At 35.1% G+C, this 9,567-nt stretch overlaps 1 long non-coding RNA gene across 1 annotated transcript; it reads right to left on the reverse strand.

The window, feature by feature from the left end:
* Window positions 1–201: 201 nt before the first annotated feature.
* On the reverse strand, window positions 202–9,147 carry LOC126817468 (uncharacterized). The gene is made up of 2 exons (XR_007679018.1): window positions 9,114–9,147; window positions 202–538 (listed from the first exon to the last, which is right to left on the reverse strand). It is a non-coding gene; the product is annotated as an uncharacterized LOC126817468 (long non-coding RNA).
* Window positions 9,148–9,567: the final 420 nt, after the last annotated feature.

The following is a 9,567-nucleotide window of genomic DNA, read 5'->3' on the forward strand; positions in this document are numbered from 1 at the left end:
CATCACTTTGATCCAATGTGCAAGACACACTCGCTGCGAAATGATACTTGGGAATCATGTGGTTATTGGCGAAAAAGAAAACAATCGTCAGTTTACATAGAAGAGGCATGATGTTGGTAGCGCCTTGACGAGCTGTTCACAGCTGAAAACCATTCGTGCTCAAAAGGCAAGACGGAGGAACAAAAGCAAACAATACTGGTATAAACGACATAATATTTATTTTAACAATTCGTGACCTTAAACATTTACTTCATTTTAGTAAGCCGATCAGCAACTTTCTGGGTGGCTTTTCATCCAATACTCGCCGATTTCACATATGTTTGAGCCAAAGTTGGTGTAATGTGCGCAATATGTAGCACGTTGGATGAATAAATTGGCAGAATACATAAATTAATATCGTTCCATCGTCTGGCCTTTAACGTAACATTGATTTCCGCTAAGCTGTCATGTTTTTCTTATGATGTAGATCTGAAAATGACTGGATGGTCATGCTACATCATATCATCTTCTCAGAGTAACCTCCCCTTGTGTTAGGCACCTGTGGAAAAACAAATACACATTCAGTCATTGATAAATGGTGAAATAGTTTCTATAATATGTATATATGTCACAAGGTGATTGTTGTTAAGTAAACATTTACCTATAAAAATTACCCACCCTGATCAGCATTATCATTTATAAAAACAAACTGCATGCAGTAGACCTAAATTAGTAGCATGGATGGGTCTTTCAGTAAAGCAACGCGGGGTTATCTTTAATATTATGTCATACACAAGCAAAGGTATGCTACTTTTATGGCCCAAAGATTATTCAAAACGGTCTATTCTAACTTTGAAAAATAAATAAATTAATTTTGCATTGTCTTAGACAAATAAAGTAACATTAATACAGATCAGACCAATTTTCTCGAAAATTACATAATAACGGTCGTTAGGCCTACATTAAAACAATATTTATGATTTTGAAGATATGTGGACGACCTGGTTTATTGTGCCTTTGATAAAAGTATTCCTGGGAATATTGGCATTATCTGCATTCATCCGCATATTTTTCCATAATCTGAAGCTACGACATTTCTATTCGATTAAGTATTAGGCCTTCGGAGAAATCAACTTCACGTAGATGGGTCCTTTTTTCGGTTCCTGATATATAGACCAAAATCAAGTGACATTGAAATCTAAATCCAATAGTAGCCTACTTTGATATTTTAATCATTTGTATGGCGTTTCCTATCCGAATCAATTGATGGAACAAACCTTGTATAAATGTGGTTGGAATGGTAAGAAGCCAATCCCAATTAGAAAAGCAAGCGATTAATGTGGAATATCCAAAATAAAGCAGACACGTCAGTGTGTGTATACAATAGAAAATAAAATAAAATGAAATGGGGCTGAACGGCCTACTGTTCTGCTTCGACGGGGCTAATGAAGACGGACATACGCCTACTCCTATATCTAATTCAAACTGCCATGGGATATTTTACGTGTCCCATCCGAACGACTATACGGTGTCCCTTGCACCACTGACAAGGGGGAACTACGTCGGCTAATTCCGATGAACTTTCTCGGCGAACACTAGGACTGAACACGGGACCTCCATGTTAGAGAGCCAATGCCTTACTCACCGAGCCACAGCGGCTTCCTGTATCCAGTAGGCTATAGACAATACGTTCGAATATCCGTATTAAAGGTAAACAACTCGTTATGAAATAAAAGACGTTTCATTGTTATAATTAATTAAAAGAAGTGCTATTAGGCCATAATCTGTTGTATCTAGTTTAATCCGCGCCTTTCAAATAGAAACTGTGAAAATTTGAATTCTTAAAATAAACCAGTTTTTGTTATGTCGTCATCGAAAGATAAGGCTTGTCATGTTAAAAGTAATTAACCACTTAGACCAAACCTGAACACGTAACGCAGCTTTTAAATAATTCAACATGACGATAGAAAAATGAAATTCTTTCGTATATATTCTTTAGTTCAAGTTCAATTTGGCAGTTTGCATTCCGTCTGAAATACTTCCATCCATCCACCCACTCCTGAATGCAAAGATAGAATAAAGTTTAGAATGACCCAAGCAATGGAGTTGCCCTTGACATGAACTCTCCTTTTTGTACTCTGGGGAACAACTTTACGTACATAAATTAGAGAACTGCTGCCTTTTTTCATTCATAAGGATCACATCCAAGCATTCTTCTAATTTTCTCATGACCGTAAAACAAACCTTTCTATATATTTAACTATCCACTGGTTGATATGTTATATGAATTATTATAATAAGCCATATGGCAAAACCTTTAAATACTAATAGACCAATTAGTTTTAGGGCCTTAATGTATATTTCACAGGCCTGCTGATGTCTGTTACACACTCGTGTTCCATGAAAACATGCTGATACAACGCAAGGGTTGGTAAATAACACATCATGTATATTGTCGTGTAACTACAACTTCTTCGGGGTAATGTATTTGTTTTTCTTTCTCGCACATGGCAGGATGTTTTTATTTATAAATTTGGGTTTTATTTCTTTTAGTAATAATAATTCCAGCGATACGGACCAACGCTATATAATAAAGACACTTTTTACCGTTATGCTTAAGGGATGTTTTAAAGCAAAGCTCGATTTAATAATTCATTAATGAGTAATGTATATGGAATATATTTTATCAGTCACGGTAGAAATGCTTAAATAAACTTACACACAGCAGTTAGTAAGCTGTGAAATATATTATGCCATATTTTGTCAATAAAGCACAGTTGGGTGGAAGTTTTCATAATATTTACACCAATATCATCACTATTATTACAAATGTCAAATGACTTTACAATATTGTTCTGTTTTCGCGTTGATTATATTTAAAACGGTTATAAATTGTTTAACTTAGTAGGAAAATAGATTTATCATTTAGGACATTTTCGGTGGTTGGTTTTGAATGACCTTAATTATCTTATCGCACCAAGAAACCTAAACGGTTTGATTTAATGAAACTTTGGAATCGGGAGTGATTTACCGGTTTTGTAAACTGAAATGTGGTTTCACGTCCTACTTTATTGCATCGGCCGGGATAACGAAGACGGTCATACGCCATGCAGTGTGCAATGAGGGAAATTTTGCCCGTCCAGCGGCGACAGAGCCTATTTTAAAATTCCAGCTATCACGAGTTCATTTACGAGAACACAACATGTGCACGAGACCTCGGTCTTTCGCCCCATCCGAATGAATAGATTTTGTTCCTTGCCAGACATTCCTTCCTCTACCATAGACATGCGGAACTCACCGGAAAATCCAAGAAACAAAGCCGGGACCTCCTGGTTAGTGAGTCAGTGCATTTTAACTGTGCCACTGCGGCTAACATTTCTTTCTGTAATCTGGTTAAAATCAGATGTTTTTCAATCCGTTTTCTTTCGTTTTATATTCGATATTTCACTGCACTCGATGTTACTGAACATCTGGCAAGTTTTATCACTATTTATCGTAATAATCTGAGAAGACAAAACTCTCGAGAAGGTCCATCCTTATAACTAGTCGTTACGGTTCATCCAATAACAGGTCAATATTTTCAAAGAATTTCACAATAAAAAATAATTATAGTGTTCATTTTCGCTACGGTCCGACCTCAATGGTTACCTTGTTCTGTAGATCTTCGTAATTAATTCTTAGATGAAGAAGCACCATTAGTATTGTCTACTTTTCAGATTAGTACCGTATTCTTCGCAACCCTGTCCAATCGTCACACCCCACTCCTCTTTTACACTTAGTGGTCAGGACATGCCTGTCTACACCCTCTACAGAATGGAGTTTCCGATTTCCAGATAGAAATCAAGCGATTGAAATTGGTAGAGGCTTGTGTTTGATAGGTAAGCAGTTTCCACTTAGTAGATACTGATAGTTGTTGACTAATATGATAACTAAATTAGAAACAAAAATTGCCAGGCAACTAAAAATATACACACCAACAACTGGGTTGTTCCGTCAAAAAATACTCTCAATATTACAGTATTATTATATTCATAAACCTTTGTGATTATTGTAGCATCTGCAGGGTTTGGTTTAGTTACAAAGAGACATATCAATAAAGATAAATATAATCCCAAAAATGAACGCTGTATATCATTTTTTAACAGATTTCTTTCTCTCCGACGATAACTGAAACCGCCAGAGAGAGAGAGAGAGAGAGAAAGAGAGAGAGAAATGGGGTTTAACGTCCACTCGACACAAACTAGGTCATTTCGGGATAACAGATGGTTCAATTTTATTTCAATAATTCGCTTGCGCGTAGGGATCGTTAGCAATGGGAGGAAAACTATTATAGCAAAAACTGTCAACTCTTTATCATATCTCCCATAATTGTCATCAACTGTAATATATATCATCAAAATTAGAGCATTCTGGGGATAAAGCTTTTTGTTATTTTCTCGAAGAACAGCAAGTATGTTACACATTTAACATTAAATGACCACGTCCACGTTGACTTTGTTGGTGTGATGAGGTATTTGTGACCAAAATACACAAAGTTTGTTTTAAACCGAGATGAAAAACATTGAGAATGTGTCAAGTAATTTCAACAAAATCGCTAATTTTCTCTTTCGACATTTTGTCGGTTTTTGTGGAATTTTGTTTGCAAACATGAGAAAGCATTTACATACCTTGTGGACGGTATTTGTCGCCTGGACTTTTATTAGGGCTAAGTGGGTTACAGAACTAAAGTGTTAATACTGACAAAATGTCAAAGGTAATGTTTAGTTGACATTTGCTGTTTTATTGTATGAGTATCGCTTTTTCTCAGATCTGTTATCATAATAAGAAATGCTTTATGAAAACATATAAGGGTTATACCTAACAGAAATCGGCATTGTAGTCGTAATGCGAATAGTTGTCGTTTTAAATATCCGTATTATTAAACGACCCTGGCGCCGCTTTGAAATCTACTCTCAGCAATGAAATGGTTTCCAGCATGTCTGAAAATACGCGACTTTAAAGACATCCATTTTCCTACAACCTCTCAACATTTTTACAATTCTGTTTTTCTTTCCATTTTAACAAAGGATAATGACAAATTACAGGGGGACAGTTGCCCGTAGGAGCCAACTATGTGGGGGAGCCGAAATATAGTTCTACCATTGTCGCGAATTGCTTTTTTAAAGGAGATAATTTGAAATAGGTGACAGACTTTCAAAATGTCGAATAGATAATTTTACAGTTTCTTTTTACAATTTCTTATGGAAAAAATATGTGTATGTTGATTTTGGCAAAACAAACAAAGAAGAGGTCAAACGCCAAGAAGGGTAGAAAACTACAAAAGAGATTATTACAAAGATTTGTTAGTGTTTTATTTATGAAGGAAATAGAAGCCTGTGAATAGAAGGGAACAGTAAAAACCAATATTTAGGCTTCTATATACTCCGAGACGTCATTAAGTCTGTCTCTGGTGCATTATTAAATGTCAAATAAATAATATGGTTACATATAGCTTATAACAACACTATTCTAAATACCACTCTTCCCTTCCATTAAAAAACTTTAAGAGAAAATACAAGTTTTTCGCCTTTATACAAATATTCTCGGGTTGGGGTGTTTTTACAGTCTAGAAAAATGGACGGATTTCTTTCTTTGTGGCTCAAATTATGGTTTCGTAAAAAATGAAAGAAATAGTTCGAAAATTGAAAATTCTTGCCTCTTGAACTTAATGGTGTTGATTTCAATTTTTAAATCCGAGGCAGAAGTGGATGTGTAACTGCTTGTGTTTTTTGTTCAAATTTTCGCCATATTTAGCATTTCTCGCCTTGATGAAAAAATTTGTGATTAGAAATGGTGATCCCTAAAGTGCTTTCATTGTAATAACAACCGCCTCGATACAGAAATGAGTATATTATAAAGTTTATTATGGATTCTGGGAAAAGAGGCGCAGAAGTCAACAATCTGTGTTTTAAAGCCAAGGGAAATGTTTTAACATAACAGAAATGGCGGTAAAAACGCTACGTATCCCATGTTGATGTAATAACATACACAGGGAAGTCTACACCAACTGAATGCTGTGTTTCGTTTGAAAACATAAACCATAGCCAATTGAGAAGAACTTGATCAGCTAGTTTCAAACATTATACCAGATCTATTTTACTGTTTAGATGATTCTAACAGCAGCCATCACAGCAAGAAAAAAGCAAGATGTAACATAGATGTGTTTACGCTACACTGATTGCCATTGGTCCATTAAGGTGTTGAACACGAATAATTGAGCCTTGGACACATTTAGTAGAAAATTAATACGCCATATTGTAATGAGGCGTTGCGTAGTTGACACTTTCGGCGATATGGATGAAAGAAAGATAGAAATGGGAGAAATAGTTGAAGTTATTTGACACAGTTTACTTGAGCTTACCCACATAACTAAACACTTTATCAACGGCTTGATGACGTCTGATCTCTTCACCAGACATTGCACGCGCTTCTCTCTTGACCAATCACGAGAAGCGTTCTAGCGTTGGAATGAAGTCGTCAATGGCGGAAACTAATCATAAGAATATTTGATCAACGATTAGCCATGACATGTCAAAATAATTCCTAATGGCGGTCTTTGATGTTTAACGTCTCACTGGCGATATAATTAAGAAGTGTGGAAACTGGCGATAGTTCCTGATGAAAACCGCGTGTTAGCGAACGGATTTTCGCCCGAGCGCCCCTCCCCGGGAAACTTCCCCCTGTTGGCAAACAAGCCCTTGGAGGAAAGAATATTGTTTACATAAAACTACATTGCTTGTATAAACAGTGAAACACGGTACGTGGTATATCTGTCTACAATAAACCTACTGATTGGATCGACTCCATATGTATTTTTGATTTCTAACATCTTTGATGGTCTCTCGACGAAAGATATCTGTATTACAAAATACTCTTAATTCGTCCCACTAAAGCATTCCATATTAAATATTACTAACAACCGTTTACTAATAGACAACAGTTCTTATTAAACAATGTTATCCAAGGCTATATTTATACATTTCAGAATAAAAAAAGCAACCGGGCGTTATTATTAAAGCGTTTCAAAATAAACGCAATTCTATTAAGACTTACTGACTCGGGTAATTGCCAAGCACATTAATATCTCTAAACCTTGTCAAAAAAAAAAATTCAATTTGCTTAATAGATAACGAATTACTGTGAATATTGTTCTAAGATACTTCAATAATATGCATTGCAATCAAATTGCTTGAGTTTTAATGAAAGCTGGCATTTAAATAATTTCTAGACAAATCAATGTTAAGTTCTTTTAGAAAAAAATAATAACATTTATGCTTTTAATCATTTATTTATGTCGGATAGGCATAGAAAATATGTTTTATTTTGTCTATTAATTGCCTTATTGCTCGACAAAATATTTACAGTGCTTTCTTGGGCATGTTATTGTTTTAAGGCCATGATTAAATATGACATTTTAATGCTTTAAAAGTTGAATACATATTTCATGACCTTTAGCAGCATATTAAGTGACGGTTTCCTTTACTGGAATATATTGATCAATTTACCGTTAAGACTCGTTTGTTTTCTTATTTGTTATACAAAATCTGCTTTAGTGACTTTCTTTTGTTTTAGTATCTATATATAGATGTCACAACAGAAAACGACATGTTAATCAACTTTTGAATATATTGTACTTGATAGATCAAGTGGATTTGTCTTATTTGTTTTGTCAGAACTTCTTTAAGTGGCATTTAGTTATTGAACAGTAACACACTAACACTATTTATGGAATACCAATCACTGGTTTATTAACATGCAACGTTTCGATGATGATACTCTTGTCTTTATCAAGCAAATGATGATAAAGACGAGAGTATCATCGTCGAAACGTTGCATGTTAATAAACCAGTGATTGTTATTCCATAAATAGTGTTAGTGTGTATTTGTTTTGTCATTTAGAAAAGTTACTAACGTATCGATTATTCTCAATAAATAGTGTCACAAATCTGTTTACAATATAAAGAGTACTACTTTAAATTAAACTCATACCTGGGCGATTGGGAATTTCTCAATTTAATACTTGATGACATTTATATTATACTAACGGATGATCCAACACTGTACGAGTTGTGTCCGGAACCGAAAGCAGTATAACCCCGAAACCGGAAGTGGTAGTGCAGCGCCACTTGGCCTATGTTACTCCCCGGTCCGAGTTACCCGTATACACTAAATTTCAGCCTCGGACAGCCCTATTGTAGCCGCCAACCCTGAACAGACAGACAGACAAACAAACGACAGTCACAAATATTAGTATAGATAGATAGATGTCATCCGGTTATTTATCTGAATGTATTTATTTTCAATCTGCTTTTAAACTTTATACTTATATATGACCTTTCAATATACGATTTGATTCAGGGAAATAAGGGGCAGCAATTTGCGGACAAAAAAGCTGTTGCCGCAGATATCCCAGTTGAAAATTAAATCACCAGGATAGAACATCAGTGACATATATTTGCTGATTTAATTAACCATCTAAACTGTGATTGTAGGATTCGATGAAACATCATAACTATACTTTTATTGTACCGATATCGTCTAAACTACGAATTCTTCTTAAAGACAACACTCTCTAGTCTGAATTCAGACATCAATGCCATCTGCGCATATTGAATTACCCCACTTAAATATGATTAGTAAAATAAGCTATACATTCACTGTAAACTGTCTATCTCATGTGGAATATTGTGCCGGATTGACTTTTTAATATCGCCCAGAAAGCGCTGCAATGTGGGATTTTAGCGCTACAACACATGTCCACAATGTTAACCTGTTAAAATATCGCTTTTTCGCGTTTATTTAGGGCGACATAAATAATAGAGACTTATCAGCCACCCTAAACTCTCCCAAAACACCTTTTAATTTACCTCACATACATAGACCACTTGTTATTGCTAATTTTTTTTATAGACAGTGTTCTCTACTTTTGATTTATATTAGGACTGATTCAAGACATTGCAACTGGATATGTAAATCTAACAAAGATAAATGAACTGTTTAATGCATTCGATGCAGTTATACCTGATAACATGGCGAACAACGACACAAACAAAACACCAAGGATGAAAGAAGAAAACATTTCGTGAAATAGATACCTCTAAAACATTGCTGTTGTGTCATGGGTGTCTTTTCAGAGAATTTAACAAGTGCGTGAAAATAGTTGACTAAAACAGTAGATGAAAGAAACTGGGACTCGAGAATGTTAATGTGATGATTAAAAAGTAAGGGAAAAGGAAATATTTTCCATTATATTAGCGTTAAGACGCTCTTCTGTTTGTCCACTTAACACAAAGTTTACGTTTAAACGTAGTCGCGTGTTATAACCGTAAATAAAAAACATTCCGTTGTTTAAACCCTCTGCACAGTCCTATTGGTTTTGGCTTTGAGAAATTTGACTTGATTTTTTGCAAATCATCTAGAGAAAATCTCGGGATTGCCGAAAGTTATTCGCTAAATAAATGCTTTGATGTGGGCTCGCGTCAGAAAATCCTGTTGGGGTTGGTAAACTAGACATGCTCTCGATGTAAAGTCTTAAGTACATGAAGTTAT

The sequence above is a fragment of the Patella vulgata genome, chromosome 4 (genome assembly GCF_932274485.2).
Source record: "Patella vulgata chromosome 4, xgPatVulg1.2, whole genome shotgun sequence".
Lineage (NCBI taxonomy): Eukaryota > Metazoa > Mollusca > Gastropoda > Patellidae > Patella > Patella vulgata.